Source organism: Lepidochelys olivacea (assembly GCF_965140295.1).
Source record: "Lepidochelys olivacea isolate rLepOli2 genome assembly, chromosome: 17".
In the NCBI taxonomy this organism is placed as follows: Eukaryota; Metazoa; Chordata; order Testudines; family Cheloniidae; genus Lepidochelys; species Lepidochelys olivacea.
In genome coordinates, this window is record NC_140427.1 from 19961670 (window position 1) to 19981388 (window position 19719).

The window sequence follows — 19719 nt, forward strand, 5'->3', positions numbered from 1 at the left end:
GCCCTGACATCAGCAAGGACAAGGCACGTCCAGAACCCCCCACCCTTCTCCAGTGCCAGCCCACAGAGCTATTTCCAGGGTTGAGTGAGGAGGTGGTATCTCGGTTCAGCTTGGCTCCCTCCAGCACCAACGTGGGGCCTCCCACTGGGCACATGCCGGGCTGACGTCTGCGCTCAGCGGCAGAACCCAGTTCCCCACAGTCCCTCCTACTCTGCCTTCCTCCTTCAGTGCATAGCAGGGATGCTGGCATTAGTCTGCCTTTGTACGCCACGTGTCTCAACTACCCGCTGCCCCACAGCTTCACAGCTCTAGCCTGAGAGAGGCTTTGGAGCAGCTGGTGTCAGTCACTTCACTTTCCAGCAGGACTGACCTGCCCCAGCTGGCAATTTGGGCAGGGGCTGGGGTCACATGTTCACTCTGGGGCTTGCATATGCCATTGCAGCACCCAGGGTAGTGCTGATCCCCCAACCATGTGCCCACGCAATGGGCCAGGCAGATCCCTGTGAACCCAGCAGTGGAATCCAAGCTTATTGCCCAAACTCTCCCCTGACTTCTAGGCAGGAATGATATTTCCCAGGCCCCATCTCTCCTTCCCTCCCTGGCTGCAAAGCTCAGTTCAGCTGCGTTCGTTCCCAAGGGCTAGGAGGCCTGCCCAGGTTGCATGTGCATGACTGAGCACTTCTGCTCTTGGACGGGCTCCCTTCTCCCCTTTGTGCCCGTGACCGCTGTGGTTGGCTCAGCACAGCCGGTCATTCCAGTGCATATGTGTGTGTCGGTGGGGAGAGCAAACTTTGATCCAAGTTGCTGGCAGAAGGAACACTGTCTTGAGGAGGGAATGGGGTGCAGGTCCGGCGCGATCCAGCAAGCGTTGGGGGAGCTGGGAAAGACCTGGTGATCTCAAAGCACTTCACTAGTTAACTGGTTTCGGAGTAACAGCCGTGTTAGTCTGTATTCGCAAAAAGAAAAGGAGGACTTGTGGCACCTTAGAGACTAACCAATTTATTTGAGCATAAGCTTTTGTGAGCTACAGCTCACTTCATCGGATGCATACTGTGGAAAGTACAGAAGATCTTTTTATACACACAAAGCATGAAAAAATGGGTGTTTACCACTACAAAAGGTTTTCTCTCCCCCCACCCCACTCTCCTGCTGGTAATAGCTTATCTAAAGTGATTACTCTCCTTACAATGTGTATGATAATCAAGAAGAAAAGGAGTACTTGTGGCACCTTAGAGACTAACCAATTTATTTGAGCATAAGCTTTCGTGAGCTACAGCTCACTTCATCGGATGAAGTGAGCTGTAGCTCACGAAAGCTTATGCTCAAATAAATTGGTTGGTCTCTAAGGTGCCACAAGTCCTCCTTTTCTTTTTGCGAATACAGACTAACACGGCTGTTACTCTGAAACCTATGATAATCAAGGTGGGCCATTTCCAGCACAAATCCAGGGTTTAACAAGAACGTCTGGGGGCGGGGGGGGGGGTAGGAAAAAACAAGGGGAAATAGGTTATCTTGCATAATGACTTAGCCACTCCCAGTCTCTATTCAAGCCTAAGTTAATTGTAATAAGTTAATAGTTACAGACTAACACGGCTATTTACTCTGAAACCTGTGACAGAGGGTTCATCAAGTGAGGCTTAGACAGAGGCAAGGTGAGAACTCTGGAGTCCTGCTTCCCTCTGCTCTACCCTCGTCAACTCCCCCAGGCAGGAAGAGGCCAAGCAACGGCAGCATTGTTCCTCCAGACCCTAGTTTGGATTATGAGCTGCAAACCGTTAGGCAATGACTTAATATCCTCTCTGACTCTCCCCCCCTTCCCCCCCGACAGACTCTCTGTGTGTTTGTATGGCGTTCCCACTATTCCACGAGGTCAGCAAATCACCCTCCCTTTTCTGTGTGTGAAATGGGATTATCTCTCGCCTGGGGGGAGGTTTTAACCCTCCCCGTTCAGCACCAAAGTCCATGCTCGCTCTCCTGGGCACTGCGGGCAGCATGTGATGCCCCAGGTTCAGGTGATCACCAGGGTTGTGCCTCTGTCTAGGCAAAGACTGAGGGAGGGGAGTGCTTTTACAAGGAACATTCACGAGTTCGATCTGGGATGGGACGAGAAACCCTCCTCTCATGGAGTCTATAGGTGCCCAGGAGACTGGCGCGCTGGGTGATTTGATAGCAGATAAATCCCAAGATGTCATTTCGGTGCCACGTCCAAACTCCTGTGGCTGTCCGCTCGTGCTGTGCTGGCCATTGTGACCCCATGATACATCAGAGGTGGTTTGTTTTTCTTGCTGCCAGCAGAACTCGGGGTGCCTGACTCGCCTCTCGCTCCTGCAGTACAGGAGGCTTCTCCCCTGCACGCTCAGCCGGGTGCTTCGGGGACATCCTTTGAGAGGAGGCTCAGAAAGCTTTGGGGTGAGCACAGGAGTCGCCAGACTGGCTCAGAACCAAGGGCCATCCTTTCCAGTGACCTGTCTCTGGCAGTGTTAGCACCAGATGTTTCAGATGACGGTGTAAGAACCCCTCCCCCCACTGCAGCAGATCGGGGAGAATCTGCCCCCTACATTAGCTCTCATCCTGGTCTCTAATAGTTAGAAGTTAATTACTCAGTTGGCGATTGCCTGTTCTCTTCATTCCTTCTGGGACACCTGGCACTGGCCACTGTCGGAAGACAGGATACTGGGCTAGATGGACCTTTGGTCTGACCCAGTATGGCCGCTCTTATGTTCTTTTGCTGCCTAGTGCATAGGGCACTGGACTGGGACTCAGGAGAACTTGGTTTAGTTCCCAGCTCTGACACTGCTTTGCTGGGTGACCTTGGGCAAGTCACTTTCCTCCTTGTATCTGTTTCCCCACCTGTAAAATGAAGATAATGATAGCCACCTCCTTTGAGATCTATGGCTCAAAAGTGCTATAGACACCATAGGTGGTATTAAGATTTAATATCCCTGGCTACGTTTTTGTAGTCATTAGATATGATAGTGGCATATAGTCTTGGTAAGTGTTCATTTGTGTTCTTTGCCGGGGTTTTTATTTATTGTGAGAAGGGGGATGGTTGAGAGTAGGATGCGTGGAGGGATGTTGGAGGAATGGTGAGGGGAAGTTAGGGACATGCATATCAGGAGTCTGGAGCTGGGATGCAGCACGGAGCTTAGTGCAGTCAGGCAGTTTCACATGCAGATGGCAGGTTGTGTCTAACTGGCAAGGGCCATGCCCGGCGTTGCAAGATTTGCATGCACAACAGTGGCAGATGCACATGCAAATCTCATGCACAATTGCACACGCACCGGGTAGAAAAGCTCCTTTTACAATCATTGAATCTTTATCACAGGAGTTCTACTCCTCGTTCCAGCTCAGAAATGCCAACTACCCTTAACACAGTCCGAGCGAGAGTCTCCTAAATCAGTGGGAGCCCCAGCTGTGCATCCCATGAAGAGAAGGGGACCCTTAATGTGTGTACACGTCATGGTTTCCCTCTGGTCAGAAACTGGATGCACGTCTGTTGGGGTGTTGGAGTACTGCCAAAATCCAGAGCCAAGCCCCAGAAAATCACGAGATTGACTTAAAACTCATGAGATTTTTTTGGAAATAGTAAATTTTGGGGTCTCTCATTTGCCTTCTGGATTCTGAGTCTTCTAGGATCCACTTGCTTCACACTTCCCATCTTCTCTTTGCAGCCACGGGGTAAACACATGCTTAGGGCACAAAGTGTGGCAAGCTGAGATGTAACTCTACAGCACTCCGGTGTGCCACGCACTAACCGTCAGGGTGGACCCTGTTGCTGCACAGTAAAAGTTCCCTCGCGCGCTTTGACCTCCTGCTGTTTTCTCTGGGATTTTTAAATAAAAGATGAGACTCCCCTGCAATCTCTTAAATCCAGCAGCAGCAGGGGGGTGGGAGGGGGTCAGTTTAAAAACACCAAATATCGCGAGACTTGTGCTCAAACTGCAAGAGTTGGCAACACTGCATTTCTCTCTCTGTTCATTCATATGAGCTTTGAATGCAGAGAGAAGTACCCCACTCTTCCCACTGACACAAAAGAGGAACATAACAAATGGGCGTTGCACCCATGAATGTCAAGGAGAACCCACCAGTTATGGTAAATTCCGGAGTCAGCGTCACGGTACAAGGTCTGCCTGACATGTGCCATGGCAGAAAAATCTGCCGAGGGAAGGCAGAACAGTAGTTCTAGGAACCAGTCATTTCGCTGTTCCTAATTTTTCAGAATGACTTATCCAAGATAATCTCTGAACAATCACATGGCTCAGAGCAGAGGTCAAAGCTAGCACAATTTTAGCCTGCTCTGATTTATTATGAATTAATTATTATTATTTGTATTATGGGAGAGCCGCGGAGCCCCCATCCTGGATGAAGACCCCATGCTGCTGTCCAGACACAGGCCCAAAAGACGGTCCCTGGCCCAAAGAGCTGGCAATCTAAGTGTAAGAGACAACAAATGGATACAGATAAAAAGGGGAGAACAAGGAAATATTGGTCAGCCTGCTGGCAGCCGGTCTGAAAAATCTGACCCATCTTCCAGGGCTTTGTCAGTAAATAAAAGGCTAATAAGAGGCAGGAAAAGTCCATACTAAGTCTCAGCTTTGTTTCCCAGGGACACTGATCCTTCTCACAGTGCTGCTGGGAGGAGTATCAGCAAAAACCCTCCTATGTTATGTACCTGGTCATAGTGTCTGACCAGGCAAGGATCGAAGGCAAGAGACGGGTTTCTAGATGGGGTGACTCAATCCCCTAGAAGGGGCAGGGAATATTGGATTCTTCACTGACCGGAGGTGGGCTCAGGTGCCCAGGTCTCTCACACCTTGTGTGTTAGGGCATGAGGCGAGGTCCAGACAGAACTTCCCCTCCGGCGTGTCGCAAAGTGCCTTGGGCGTGTTTCTGAAAATTGTATGGAGGGCCAGTTAGGGGAGGCTGTGCCTCCCCAAACAGCCAGGCATGGCCCGGCCCCCACCCCCATCCAACCCCCCCCTGCTTCTCGCTCCCTGACAGCCCCCCTGGGACTCCTGTCCCATCTAACCGCCCCTCCCCATTCCCTGACAGCCCCCTGGGGACCCCTGCCCCATCCTTCCCCCAGTCTCGGTCCCCTGACTGCCCCGGGACCCCCCACCCCTAACTGCCCCCCGCCACCCCATCCAATCCCCTCTCTCCTTCCTGACTGCCCCCCCTTCCCCCGGGACTCCTGCCCCATCCAATCACCCCTTCCCCTGGACCCCTCACCCCTAACTGCCCCCCACCACCCCATTCAATTCCCCTCTCCTTCCTGACTGCCCCCCTAGACCCCTGCCCTATCTACCCCCCTGCTCCCTGTCCCCTGACCGCCCCCCGCTGCCCCATCCAACCCCTCCTCTCCTTCCTGACTGCCCCCCGGGACCCCTTCCCCCATTCAACCCCCCTGTTCCCTGCCCTCTGACTGCCCTGACCTCTATCCACGCCCCTGACCACCCCCCAAACTCCCTTGCCCTCCATCCAACCCCCCGCTCCCTGCCCGCACTGCCTGGAGCACCGGTGGCTGGCAGTGTGGCTGCACCAGGACAGGCAGCTGCGCTGCATAGCACAGAGCACCGGGTCTCGCGGGCCGTAGTTTGCCCACCCCGCTCTATAAGCTCAGTTCTGCAGCCAGCATAGGTGATGCCTGCAAGTGCCAGTAATAAACAGGGATGCTGGAAAATGGGTCTGAAAAGAATGACACAGCTTGTAGCTGGGGTCTAGGGAGATGTATGCCCTGCCTTGGGGCTCGAAGGGCAGCATGGACAGAAACACCCCTCTCCCCACTGCCAGCTAATCCATGGCCAACTAGGTGAGGGCTGCCCTCCGAAAGGGACTGTCAGGTTGCTATCTGGAGAGCAGACCCAACGAGGCAAGGGGGGTTACAACTAAACAAGCAGCCCCGACGGAGGTGCTGGGATGTGGAGTGGGGTAAAGCTCCTTCGGGCTGACAAAGTTCCAGAGTCAGGAAAGGGAAAAGAGTTTAATCTTTTTGCTCCTGATTAATTATTCGTTCTCTAAGCCTCTTTTCCTGAAACATGACCTGCTTGGGAACCAGCAAAGCCGGTAATGAATTTGGATTTATTAGCTGAGGTCTGTACAGGGCTTTGATCATGCCGAGCGCTGTATAAAGCCTGAATACTGGCTCTTAGAGATGACTGTGATGAGCATTCTGGGAGATCCAAAGGGTAATGTCTGCACTATCGATGCTTCCCGGCGGAGGGTTCCGCTGATGCGGTTAATCCATCTCTCCAAGGGGCAGGAGCTAAGTTGACAGATGTCTTCTGTCGACCTGGCTGCATCTATGCTGGATTCTAGTTTGACCTCACTACAGTGTTCAGGGCATGCCATTTTTCACAACGTAGGTAGGTCAATGTAATTTTGAAGTGTAGACCAGGCCCATGATGAATAGAGAGAGCCCACTGAGGACTCAAGCATCCTACCCTGAAGGAAGAAATCTACGTGTCTAGACACATCATGTATTCCTGCTTTGGGCTTGTGTACATGGGGACACTCAGGAAGGTTAAGATGAATTAACTAAAGGTGTGACGTTAAAGCGCATTAAACCCTGTGTGGGCGCTCTCATTCAAAGTAATAGGCTTTATCTTCAAACCTGAGTTACTTCCTCTGACCTTTCCCATGAAGACCCACCCTGAGGGTTGGGGAGGTAAAGAAAAACCTGATCAAGACATTTCATTTCAAATCCCCTCACTTCCATCGCAGCAGGAATCTTAATCAGTCACAGCTTCAAAGAGCTCTGCTGGAAACAGGCTGAGACAATCACCTACTATTTACCCTGCATCCCTCTCTAAGGTCTCTTATCGGTGTTGCAGGATTACTTTATATAGGACTTAGCTTCATAAGTACCCTAGAGGAGAAAAACCAGCAAGCCCTTGCTGCCCTGGGAATCTCTGTCTTCTGCTTTCTTTTCTGCCATTTACAAAGTTATCCTGCAGTAAAACTGTCTGAACAGGAAGAAGAACCTTGCGTCACTCTTCAAACCCCATGTGGCTGAGCAAGTAGCAACGGAGGCCTAAGGAGGCCTTGGTGCTCTAGGCCAACCTAAGTTTTAGGTGTAGGGCAGGCCTTAGTACAGCTGGAGCTAATGAGCCCACCTGGTTTGACTGCCAAGGTGAATCAGCAGAATAGCCCTGCACCTCCACACAGCATCCTAAAGCCTGACACCTGCTTATTTCTTCCCATAACACATCTATAAAAGAAGAGTGGCCTTCACGTGGAGGAGAGGCCAAGAGTGCCTGTGACATGACTAGTCCATGAAAAGGTAAAGTTAAAAGAAAGGAAAGAGGGCCCTAGAGACCAGTTCCCACCAGTGAGGTGTGGTAAGCTCTCCTCAGGGAAGTGCTCTCGTCTGCAGAATGCAGTGAGAAGTCCACAGTGTCTTATTAAGATATCTGAATGCAGCCAGAATGAAGAGGAGCTTGATTTCTTTCCTGGCCAGATTACAAGGCGTTATTAGACTTGTTTTGAACCTCACTGGTGACAGAGCAAGAGCTAAGGAGCTCTCGGTGATAAACTCTTTCCTCAAAACAGCCGTGAGCCTGCCCAGTCAGTTATGAATCATCATCATTTATTATTATTACACACGAGTACAAGGTGCCTATCGCCATGGTATCTGGGTGCATGTGTGAGAGTTTTGTTGGCCAGCGGAGTGACTGTTGCCACTTGGATTGTGACTTCTGTGAGTGCGCCAGCCTTTATGGCTAGCTCTGCCTAGAACAGGACGACGAGGGGCTGGTATATAAAACACAACGATGCATACGTGTTGCCTTGTGTAGACAGTGCAGGTGTATCTTGTGCCACTGGGGAAGATAAATATGTAGGATTGAATTTAGAACTGGTGGAAGCAGGTGCTGTTCTGTTGACATCCCTGGTGGTATCTCTGCTTACAGCAGATCTGACCTTACTTCCACCTGGCGTGTGAAGGAAGTGGGTTGGTATAGTGGATCCATTGCTTGGGACAGGTGGCTGCTTGACCTCTGTAAGCCTGGCAGATCCATCCCTTTGGGAAATGATGATGTACGAATCACCAAGGTCTCTCATCCAAGTGTTGATCTAGCTCAATCCTGCTCAGCTTGGGAGGTCTGACTGGTTTGTAATGATAAAACAAGGAGTGTATTACTGCAAAGAAATGGAAGGACTCAGTGTTGCAACTCTTCCACTATTTGGTGTTTTTCATGAAGGCCCAGATGTTGGAATCAAGTTATTACCTGAGAATCTCAGCTCCGCTGCTGTTAAGGTCGGGAATTCCTTTTTGGTTCTAAAAAAATAGAACTGGCTACCGTGCGTGCAGAAAAAGCTTGAAAACGTGACTCCTACGCTCACTAATGACAGGAGGCAAATGAAAAGAACCTCTAATACTTAATATTTTTAATTCCCATTATTTTCAAGATAATCTCGTGGTTTTCAGGGCCTGATCACAATGTTTGAACATGTAGGGTTGGCAACACTGCCAGGCCAGATCTGCGGCTGGTGTAAACGGATGGAGTTTCGCTGAAGTCAGTGGAGCTACACCGATATTTACATCAGCTGAAAATCTGGCCCATCTGTCCTAACACATGGATCCATAGTGGTTGCTCAGCTGAGCACAGAGGATAACACGGTTCTTGTATGTTCCTGCAGCTTTACCTGTGCATGCCCAGAAACAGGGGATTTGGGCAGAGCAGAGCAATGATGGACAAAAGCTTTGCCCTGTTCTTTAGTAACACAAACACACAGGTCTCCTCAGTGACTCAGGCCAGGTCTACACTAAAATATTAGGTCAACCCAACTTCGTTGCTCAGGGATGTGAAAAATCCACACGCCTGAGTGACGTAGTTAAGCTGACCTAAGCACAAGCACAGACAATGCTAGGCCGACAGAAGAATTCTTCAGCCAACCTAGCTGTCGCCTCTTGGGGAGGTGGATCACCTACAGCGATCGGAGGACCCTTTCTGTCGCTGTAGTGAGGGTCCACGCTGCAGCTGGGCCACTGTAGCAGTTTAAGTGCAGACACAGCCTACAGAAGGCAGGGAATTTGTCATCTTCCTTTGTTTCTCATGGTGCCCAGGGAATTCATTCTTGTTTGTTTGAAGCACCACTCTCTCGAGTAGAAAGCTGCAACTCTAGCTCATCTTTGTGCCACTTGGGGATGGTGGTTTTGCATTGAGAGAGCTATCTTGTTGTGACGTCCCAGAGGCAAGGCACAGGGAGTTTTACTCCATGCAGCTAGTTGAGATCAACACTAGGCTGACTGTGTTGGAGGGATTGGGGGAGCTTGTAGGGCTGACCTCAGTTAGCTACATGAAGGAGTCCACAGGCCTTTCCACTGTTGCGCAGTTTCTAAACTCAGTTGACATTCACTGCAAAGTCAATAAAGTTCTTGCAGAAAGTACAAAGTGTGTTTAGATTCTGATCAGGAGTCAGGATGAACAAGAGTGGAATTCTGCTGCCTCGGTTCATCAGAGGTCAGCAGCTACTCGGGTTAAAGACCTCAATTGCTGGGTGGGAGCAGGCGGTATCAAGCTCAGCAGAGTACAAACCAGGAGAGATAGGGAGGAGAAAAGTCATGGAGGTGTGAGTCATACAGAGAGCTGGCTGGAAAGACCAGTTGGCAGGGATCGGCTTTCAGATGTGCTCCCATACCCAGTTCCTAATGGATCTGTATGTCCACATCATGAAACCCAGCCTCACTATTGGCTCTCACTGGGATTCCCGCTGGTGGCTTAGAGGAGAGGTCACAGACTGATGGGCCATGGTGAACGAACTCTTACCACATGCCACCACATAGTCCCGGCATACCAGCAGGGGACACCACGTGGGAAGCTAGCCTTGCTGCTGCCTAGGCTGTGGATAAATCAAGGGCGTTGGTTTCCAGGGCTGTTGAGGCAGCATCAAAATACATTTTATTTTTAAGATAAAGCCCACCCTTGTTCTGAGCACAGGGGAAATCCACCCACCAGAGGGAGGACCAGTCTGTAACTTGTTCTTTTCCCTCTCTGTTGCAGATCGCTGGTGTGTTTGGTAGGAGTGCCCTGAACAAGAGCTACCAGGGCTCGGCCTGGTGTATTTCACAATGCTGGCTCATCACACAACCGCAGTCCCGCAGCTGTGTTGACAGTGGTGGTGGGCAGACTCCCCAATTTTGGGAAGCTTAATCAATGTGGCCACAAATCTTCTGAGAGCCCCTGGCTCCGAAATGCTGTAGGAGTTGTGATCCTGGTAAGAGTCCCAGGGCTTCTACTTTGTGAGGTGCAGAAGAGCAGGAAAATGACCCAAACAAACCCAAAGCTCAAACAAGCTTCTTCGATCAAGTATATTTGATCGGTACCAGTGCAACATCCTTAGTGGACACAGGCACCTTTCCTGAACACACAATGTACGGACGTTCGTCTCCACAAAAAGTCATCGTCGCTGAAGTCTGCAGGCATGCTCTGGTTCTGCACAAGCTCCCTTTCTCTTGTGATATGCACTCACAATGCATACACATGGGTCAACCAGCCTCTGCCCTGGAGCCCTTACACTGTAGCACACTGACAGACAGGATACACAAGGAAAATCAGAGGTGGGAACAATGTGATGTGTATTCCTCTCTCTCCTTTCCTGCTCCCCTTCCTCTTCTCTAATTGCACAGACCTGAGATTTAGCCATGCGGCTTAAATGGATTAAAAAGTAGTAACACTGCATCACAAAGGTCACATCTGGACTTTCCCAGAGTTTGAGCCAGGGCTTTGATTTGGCTGATTATCCAGCTGTGAAGGCTGGAGCCTGAGCTAAACTTTCCCCCAGGGGGAAATCTGGGTCCAGGGCTTTTGTTTGTACCTTTCGCTGGAAAATATCTCCACCCACCAGGAACCTCATTCACACCGAGTTAAGAAATCGCAAGTCTATTACCTCAGAACACAGCCGTAACTAAAACACAAGGAAATCCTAGAGCAGCTGCCTCACCCGGCACAATGCCAGACCCAGAGCGTCTGCCCACTACCATCAACACACTTAGCACTCCTACCAAATTCACTGTCACTGTCGGCACCCTCAGTGCACACTGCAAAGAAATGACAAGCCAAATAAAAACTATTACACTTCCTAGGACTGATTACGTTTCAGAGCTTGAAACCTGGTAGAGCATGAGACTCTTAATCTCAGGGTTGTGGGTTCAAGCTCCATGTTGGGCACTTGGTCTTGTTGCCTTAAGTGTAGTTTTTCTTTCTCGGGGAGGGATAGCTCAGTGGTTTGAGCATTGGCCTGCTAAACCCAGGGTTGTGAGTTTAATCCTTGAGGGGGCCATTTGGGGCTTGGTCCTGCTTTGAGCAGGGGGTTGGACTAGATGACCTCCTGAGGTCCCTTCCAACCCTGATATTCTATGATTATAAAAGTACTAATAAATAAAAAATGACCACTTGAATTAACTCATATTAGTGATGCCTTAGATTTTGCTACCGGGTAAAACTTTCAGAGGCACCTAAATGACATCGGAGAATTTCACCAAGACTTAGACTCCTATGTTCAAAGTGACAAAAACACCAGGGGCCAGATTTTTAAAGGTATTTAGGCACCCACAGATGGAGATAGGCACCTAGCAAGGTGTTCAAAAGCACTAGGTGCCAAACCCCCATTGATTTCAAGCCCAGGTGCTTGGGCACTTTTGAAAATTCTACTAGGTGCCTATTTGACAAAGGTATTTAGGCACCCAACAATGCAATCTGGCCCTAAGAAGCCAAAGTCTCTGTAAAAGTCAATGGGACGTAACAGCCCCTAAGTTACTTACGCCACTCATACTCTAGGAGTATATTTTGAGGCATTTATCTCCCAGAGGGATTGGAATAGTAGGCCAGAGCCATACAGTACATTACAGGAGAAGGTGATGAAAGGGATAAAAATCACCCTAGCCTCGCCGCACACCACGTCCCCTCTTCCCCCCTTTATTGGACTGGCTCAATCAATCCGGCTCTAAGAGATCCTGTGGGTGCCGTTCTAATCCAAGGAAGGGCCTCGCTTTCTGTCCGGCACCCTGACGGGCCTGGCTTGGAGAAGTGCTGAGTGCAGCTGGCATTGTGAGCGCTCAGCGCCCCCGGCGGCATGTTTCACAGTTAGCATTTCATGGCGCTGTCTGGGGAACATCTGGATCGTCTCAACCAACATCTGGAACTTTCCAGATCGATTTCCTCTGACGTTTGGGATGCAGCTTGTCAGGCGTTGCACAGACTGGTCTGGCAAGTACCACAGGCTGCCTTGTTAGCGATCTTCCTGCCTCTGATGCATTCAGGGTGGATTATGGGTAACTAGGGCATCTGTTTCCAAAGGGGAGTGGGTTAGGCTGGGCAGAGGCCATTTCCCTGCCGCTACCCCCTCTGCTTCTGTTGCAGCCCGAGTCCCTTCACGGTGCACTTCAGGCTGCAGTTCAGCAGTGGCATTGAAATGGCAGCGAGGCTCAGCAACGCCACGGTGGCGCACGAATTGGCCCAAGGGTACCAGGGCGCAGGGGACAAAGCCGAAATGCCCATGGACGTCGGCAGCTTGCTGGTGAGAGGTGAGCGTGTGTTTCCGTAGCCCTGTCCCTCTGCCGTCATAAGGCCTGTGTTATTTAGCCTGGCCTGGAATGTAGCATGTGATTGGAATAGGAAACAGAGACCAAGCCCTTGGTTCAACCCCAGTGCAGTGTTTTTTTCGGGTTACTGTGAACCTTTAACACACTAAGTATCCATGGGAAAAGCAGGGCCTGGCCCATGCCTAGGTGCTGTGGAATGTGCCTCTGGCTGAGGAATGCACCAGGACCTGATCCTGATCCCATTAAAGTCAATGTAAAAATGCCCTTTGATTGGGTTGGTACAGGATCAGACCTCTGGAGAAGAGAGCAGCTGCTCCACCCATACCCAGGAGAGAGAGCCCCTGTCTGGCTATGAAGCTAAGGAGAGCAGACACCAGCAAGCCCTGGCAATGTGAGGTGAGGGATCCCTAGGAGGGTAAATAAGAACTAGCTAAGGAGCCAGGAGACGCTTGCTCCCTCAGTGACAAGTATCTATCTCAGGTCCTCGTATGGCCCATCATCATCGTCTTTAATGGATTTCTCCTCACAACCCCCTGCAAGGCAGGGCAGGGCTGGTATCCCATTGTCCAGAAGGGGAACCGAGGCCCAGAGACACTGACTAACTTGCTCAAGGTCACACAAGGAGCTTGTGATAAAGCAGGGACTTGTACCAGACTCTTCCAAGTCCCAGACTAGTGCTTTACCCACTGGCTCATCCTTTTCTCCCAAACAGCGCCCCCCCTCCCTAAAACCACTCACCCATGCCCAACAGTCCAAACTTGCACCCCACCCAGTGGCTGCGTCTAACCCCAGGGCTTTTGCAGAAGCCACCCCCTTTCCTCCATGGCAAACCCTCCGTATTAATCTCCCTGCCATCACTCAAACACAATTTCTTCCAGCCGCCAGTGTGGCTGGCCCCAGGCCAGTTCCTAGCACATTCCAAGGAGTCCAGAGTCTAAAACCACTTTTACCATCTTGATAAACAAAAGCACCCTATTGCCCATAAACTCCACAGAGCGCATGAGAAAGCTTTGGCTTCCTCTGATGAGATGACCCCCAAACTTCTTTCTGACGTGCCCAGCGCAGAAGAATCAGACGGTCTCTTGTTTATGTTCATTTCCTCTCTCTTCCCCCTTTCTCTGGAAGATCGTTGGGGCAGGGACGTTCTCTCAGGCCTGGCCTGCCCACAAACTAGCACCAGTCTGTAGCCTTGTCTCCCTGCAGCGTTCTACGTGTTTTAATTTAAGGTGTGATTTGAAACCACTTTTATTACATTAGGCAAAAGGCCACATAGACCCTTGTATTTTGGTTTAAGCCAGGCGTATGCTGATTTAGTTTACCCTTGGTCTACACTACACAGTTTTGCCAACATAGCTACGTTGGCTACAAATGTGCGGGAAAATCACCCTCCTTAGTCTGCATAACTGTGGCACCAAAACCCCTGTGTAGACACAACAAGACGAAGAGAAGCGTGCTTTGGGAGCATAGCTAATGTTCAGAGAGGTGGTGTGGCTATGCTGGTGGAACTATTTTTGTGGGCCAATACTGCATTTCCACTAGGCGGCCTTGCCAGCATAGCTATACCAGCGAAGGCTCAGTTGTGTAGACCAGCCCCGAAATCGATTTAAGAACAGATTTAAGCTGAACTGAAATAAGCCACTCTTAGACTGAAATAGGAGTGTCAACACAGGGGGTTGCTCTAATTGGATCTAAATTAGCATGTAGAGAAGGCGAAAGCTCATGCTCAAATAAATTTGTTAGTCTCTAAGGTGCCACAAGTCCTCCTTTTCTTATTTCAATTTGCGTGGCTCATTCTGATTTGGCTTCATCCAGTCAAAAAAAATTGCTTGAAGTTAAACCAAAATGTGTCCCCATGGGGCTGTGAGCCAGTTTAACTAAACCAGTTCAACAACCTGATAAACCAGTGCCACGTGGGTGTGTAGACAAAGGCTTATTCTGTGTGTGTACAGCACCAGGCGCAATGGGGACCTCATCTCAATTCGTATATGTATATAATACAGGCGCTACTGTAATATATAGAACCATTGACACTGGTTTCCACCTAATTCCTATTAGATTATGGCCCTTGCTCGTCGGCGCTAATGCTGCACGTGGGTGACCCTGATGCACGGTGGCCATGGCAAGCCACAGTGTGGAAGAACGGAGACCCAGTATGTGCAGGAAGCCTGATCTCAGAGGGCTGGGCAAGTTGTGTCACAACCAGGTGCGTGTTGGTGAGATCCATCAGCCTGTCTCTTCCATGCTCATTTTAATCAGGGGAAGGAAGTTCTATGGATACCTCTAGCGCAACAGAAGGGCAAGAGAGTGAGAGAACCTGGATGCCCCCAGGCTGAAAACCGATACATGGACCCAGCTGTGGAGATGAGACAGGGAGAGCTAACGTGATGCATGTGCAAATAAGCCACATCAGTTGCTCTAGGCCAGGCTGACGATAGGTAACATTGTACCTTGATGTAGTGCCATTTATCTTGAAGGATCTTGGAGCATTTACATACTGTACATATGCAGGAAGGACGTTGCACACCACTGCCAGTTTTATAACGTTAGGCGGCACCTGTTTATTCGCACGCAGGCCAGAAAGCAAAGGAAAGAATGCAATGTCTGAACAATACTGCAAAGGCATTACAGGGAGGGAAGGTGGTAATTACCCAGACAGAAATAAAACCGGGACACTGCGTGTACGACCGCATCCTGTTCCGATGAGCACAAAGCTGACCACACATGGTCATCAGCTTGGTCACTTCTGCCAGTCTTAGGTCTTTGCCCTGAATTACCTGCTGGATTAGGTCAGGCCCTAGTTACGTGGATGTGCTTTTTGTACACAAAGATCCTTGCAGTTTGTTTGGGACCTAAAGGTTTGAGCGGAGATGAGGGCTCATTGCGCTGGGCATAGTACATACAGTGATAGCAGTCACTTCCTTGAGGTGTTTACAGTGGAAACAGACAAAAGGCTGGAACACAGAAAATTTCATTAACAGACAGGAACTGAAGCGTAGCAGGACAGATCCTGAAAAAGATATTTAGGCTCCTACGGCCCTTTAATTTCAGTGGCAATTAGGAGTCTTTGAGGATCTGGGCCAGAGAGTCTTAAAGGCCAGATTTTCCAAGGTGTTGAAGTGTCTAAAGATGCAACTAGGTGCCTAGTGGGGTTTCAAAAATGCCTAAGCAGACGAGGTGCCTGACTCCCATTAACAGACGGGCACTAGGCACCTAAATATCTTTGGAAATCTGGCCCTAAGTTACTTGCCCAGGATGAGACAGAGTGTCTGTGACAGAGCCGCCAGGAATCCAACCCAGATCTCCTGGGTCTCAGTCCAGTGTCTTCACCGCTAGCCCATCCCACCTTGTCTTGGCTGTCTTTGGCCCATGGAAGTTGTGCTACCTGGCCAAACCTAGAAGCCAGCAGTGGCCAAACCTAGAAGTCAGCAGTGGCCAAACCTAGAAGCCAGCCGTCCTCTAGCAATGATGCATCAGGTTGCTGCCCAGCATAACCCTCCCTCTCTTTTCTTTTGTCAGCAAATCCTCGGCGTTCTCCATGCAGCTGGGCACACAAGCAGGGGGTGGGACCAGCTCCCCAGAGGGGCAGCGCTTGGTGGCAAGGATCACCCATCACCCTGACTATGCTCACTCCCCCAGCACCCACGATATTGCCTTGATCCAGCTGGCAGAATCAGTGCTGTTCACCTCCGCCATTCAATCCATCTGTCTTCCTGAGCCCCTTCACCTTGTGCCATCTGTGCTGGACTGTGGGGTCCAAAACCAGTGGCTGTAAGGGAGTACCCTCCTGACATTAGGGCTTTGGATGAGTGTGGGGACAGGTTTCAGGCTGGGTGTCAAGAAGGGGAAAAAAATCCTATTTGGGGTTCACTCCTCCAGCGGGCGAAAGGGGGAGAGAGTGCAGGGGGAGCGGTGAGGAGGGGGGACACTGCTGTGGTTACTTCTATTACTTGGGAAGCACTAAATGCCTGGAGGAGCTGGGCCTGGGATACTACAGAGACAAGGGCCATGCAAGTATCTGAACAGGTGCCTGTGGGGTTCAGTGCACTGGTGATACAATTAATCACCTGCCTCCAGGACCCCACAATTGCAATCCTGATCTCCCTGGGACACCTGTAAATGTTGTCACTGACCCTGTGCACAGTGCTATCAGGTGAGAAACTTGGGCTGGGTTCCCACTTCCACTCGCCCTGATGGACCCGGAGCATTGCAAACACAGCACACTTGGGCCCTAGGGGAGGAAGCGAGAGACACTGCGGCCAGCTGTCCTCAGCCAGCGAAGGTCACTCTGACAAAGAGGGCTTGGAAAGTCGCAGGCACACAACAGAGCTGTTCAAAGCTGCGTTTGCTGTCCAGGTGTGTGTGCTGGAAGGCATCCCCTTTGGAAGAGTGGAAAATCCACCAGGAATGCCTCCGAGGGACAAAACTCCCTTTAGAGAGAGCAGAAACGGAGGCGATTACCCTGCCACAGTCCAACACTTATGCACAGCTAGGGACAAGCACTGAGCTACCACAGATCTCAGAGACAGATTATTTTTTCAAGTAATTATGGTACCTTTTTAAATTCTCTGGCTCCCCAGTCAGGAAAAACAGTGTAGTGCAGCTTTCAACCAGCAATGCTGCTGTGAGGGAGGGGAATATACTGCGGCATGCAGTAGATTCCTTTCACACCTCCCTTGAGCCTTACACACTTTCCTTCCTGTGACCCTATTCTCTGTCCCTCTCCCCCCCCCTTTGCTATGAGGAATTTGGAAAGAAGCACTGAACCCAGTCCTGGTGAATTCAGACTTCGCGAATTTCCCTTTATAGTGACGTAGGAAGAAAGGCCAGAACCACAAAGGTATGTAGGCTCCTAACTTCCGTACCTTTGAGGATCTGGGTCAAAGTCCCCTGTTGAGCCAGTGCATCAAAATAGATAGACTAATTCTAGCGTTACTGAAATTGCTGCTTAGAGTAAAGGTGCTCAGTAGAAACGATGGCTTGCCTAGATGTGGTTCACACATTTTATATAGTTGAATATGTCCTAGTGACTGGGATGCTGGTGGGGGATGGGGTGGGAGGGGAGGATCTGTCCAAATGATGGAGAAATAAGAGACACTGGTTGCCAGGGTAAGAAATAATTATTTCTTAAAAGAAGTAGAGGTTAGTGATATTGCAGATAAGAACTATAAGAGTAAAATTTCCAATTGTCTCACAAGGAGTTTTGGGTACTTTATGGACATAAACTAACCCGCAGCAGTCACTAACTAGGCCCCCATGTGAATTCTTCTGCTGGATCCCCGAGAAGAATGCACTCCCGTAATGATTCACTTGGGAGTGAATGACCTTAGTGTACGTTTTTCCATCAGGAGCACCAATGCAGTGCTCCCTCAGAGAGAACTGGTTGGATTAGCATAAAGTGAAAATGCTTAGCCAGAGAGAGCGGAAACCACAAGATGAAGTTTGAAAAACCATTCAAAGTCTTAAGCGTGCAGGTTCTGCTCTGCGGCTAGAATGGACAGACATCACTTCGGAGCTTTGTGGTTTTCTTCCCAGCAGCTGCACCCCGGGCACTTGAATGGACCGTAGCGTCCGCTGCTAGCTGTCCTCATCTGACCAAGGACCTAGCAACATGTGCCCAGACGTCTCCGTCCGTAAAGCCAGTGCGCCAGGTACTTGTTCTTCTGTCTCTGCCATTACCATCCATCACTGCCATTATAAACAAGTCCTTCTCAACCACCATCCTCTGCCCTCCCCTAGGACTATGCTACCGTTACATTCATGAGTGGATGGGACCAGCCATTGCTGCCGATAGGTTAGGCTGGTGATTAGCACCCTGAACACCATCACTATGATTGGCAGTGTCATGGCCCACTACAAGAACTCCTTCTCTCCTATGTACTCAGTTTCTATAGGTGGTAGCTCATCTTTCTGTCCCTGTCAGCTGGAGGAGCCTTTGTAGCCCAGGAAAGAATGAGCTGCTTTACACTGAAGGGATCATTCCATCCATGATAAAAAAACAAACTCTGCATCCCTATGCTGCATTCACTAAGGTCGTTCCTTTTGTTCCATGGATGCAACCCTACCTTCTCACCTGACGTGCACGGTGCTTGTTGGGTTGGAGTTTGTCATCCCTTGTGCTCTGCTCCTCAACCTAACTGATGAAGCTGCATTGGGTGCATGGTTTGACAGGCGTGTGAGAATACATTTTCAGAGGAGATCACATACCCCGCATGCTCCTTTGAAGATGCAGTGTGTACCAAAGACCCTGCAGGCTTATTCATAAGCCGACTTCATTGCCCAGCTCCTGGCAGAAAGGGTCTAGTTATGCAAAGATGCAGCTTACATGTGTGTGCTTATTACTCCCATGAATGGACTGACTTGGATGCCATAGCTCTTAAGATTGATCCTTCATGGCTTGCGACTCTGTACCTGTACCTAAGGCAGATAAATCAGATTGTTTTAGCACAGTAGGGCTAAATTCATTGCTGATGGAACTCCTCTGAAGCCAGCGGAGCTTCACCAGTAATGAGCTAGGCTCATGATGTACCAAAAGTCAACGGATTCCAACTGGCCCTGAACAGCGTTGTTTATGTCTCTAATTCAGCCTGTAATGCATGTATTGTGTCTATACTGCTGCAGCCAGTGGTCTAGGCATGCCCCAAGCTTACCATTTGCATGTTTTCTGGTGAAGATTCCCTGGGGCAACATTTTACTGCCTGATGATAAAAATGAGGCCAGAAAAATCTGTAAGCGGAATGGTACCAATGTGAAATTCAGCTTCCTTGGGTAACATGCTGCCAGCAGCATTCACATTTACACTGCTGGGTAATGGAGCAGCAGAGGGTATGCGGCACCCGCTTCAACACGACTACAGTCAAAGAAAAATCGATAAAAGCCACTAAGGAAGAACTGAGGAGAGAGAATGGGGAATAAAACTAATGCACTGAACATCAATAAAGGTTAGGGGAGCAGGGGAAAGGAGATGCTTCTGATTTCATTAAGGAGCAGATCAGTGGGTTTAGATGTCTGGCTCGCCTTTGGGTGAAGGAAGAGCGTACACAACCCAGAGGAAATCACTGGACACAGGAATCAATACTTTAAAATACTGTGTACGCCTGTATAAAAACATTTTGCCTTGCTGGAGCAGCTTCCTAGCCCAGATCTCAAAAGGCTTTAGTGCATTTACCCACACACCATGT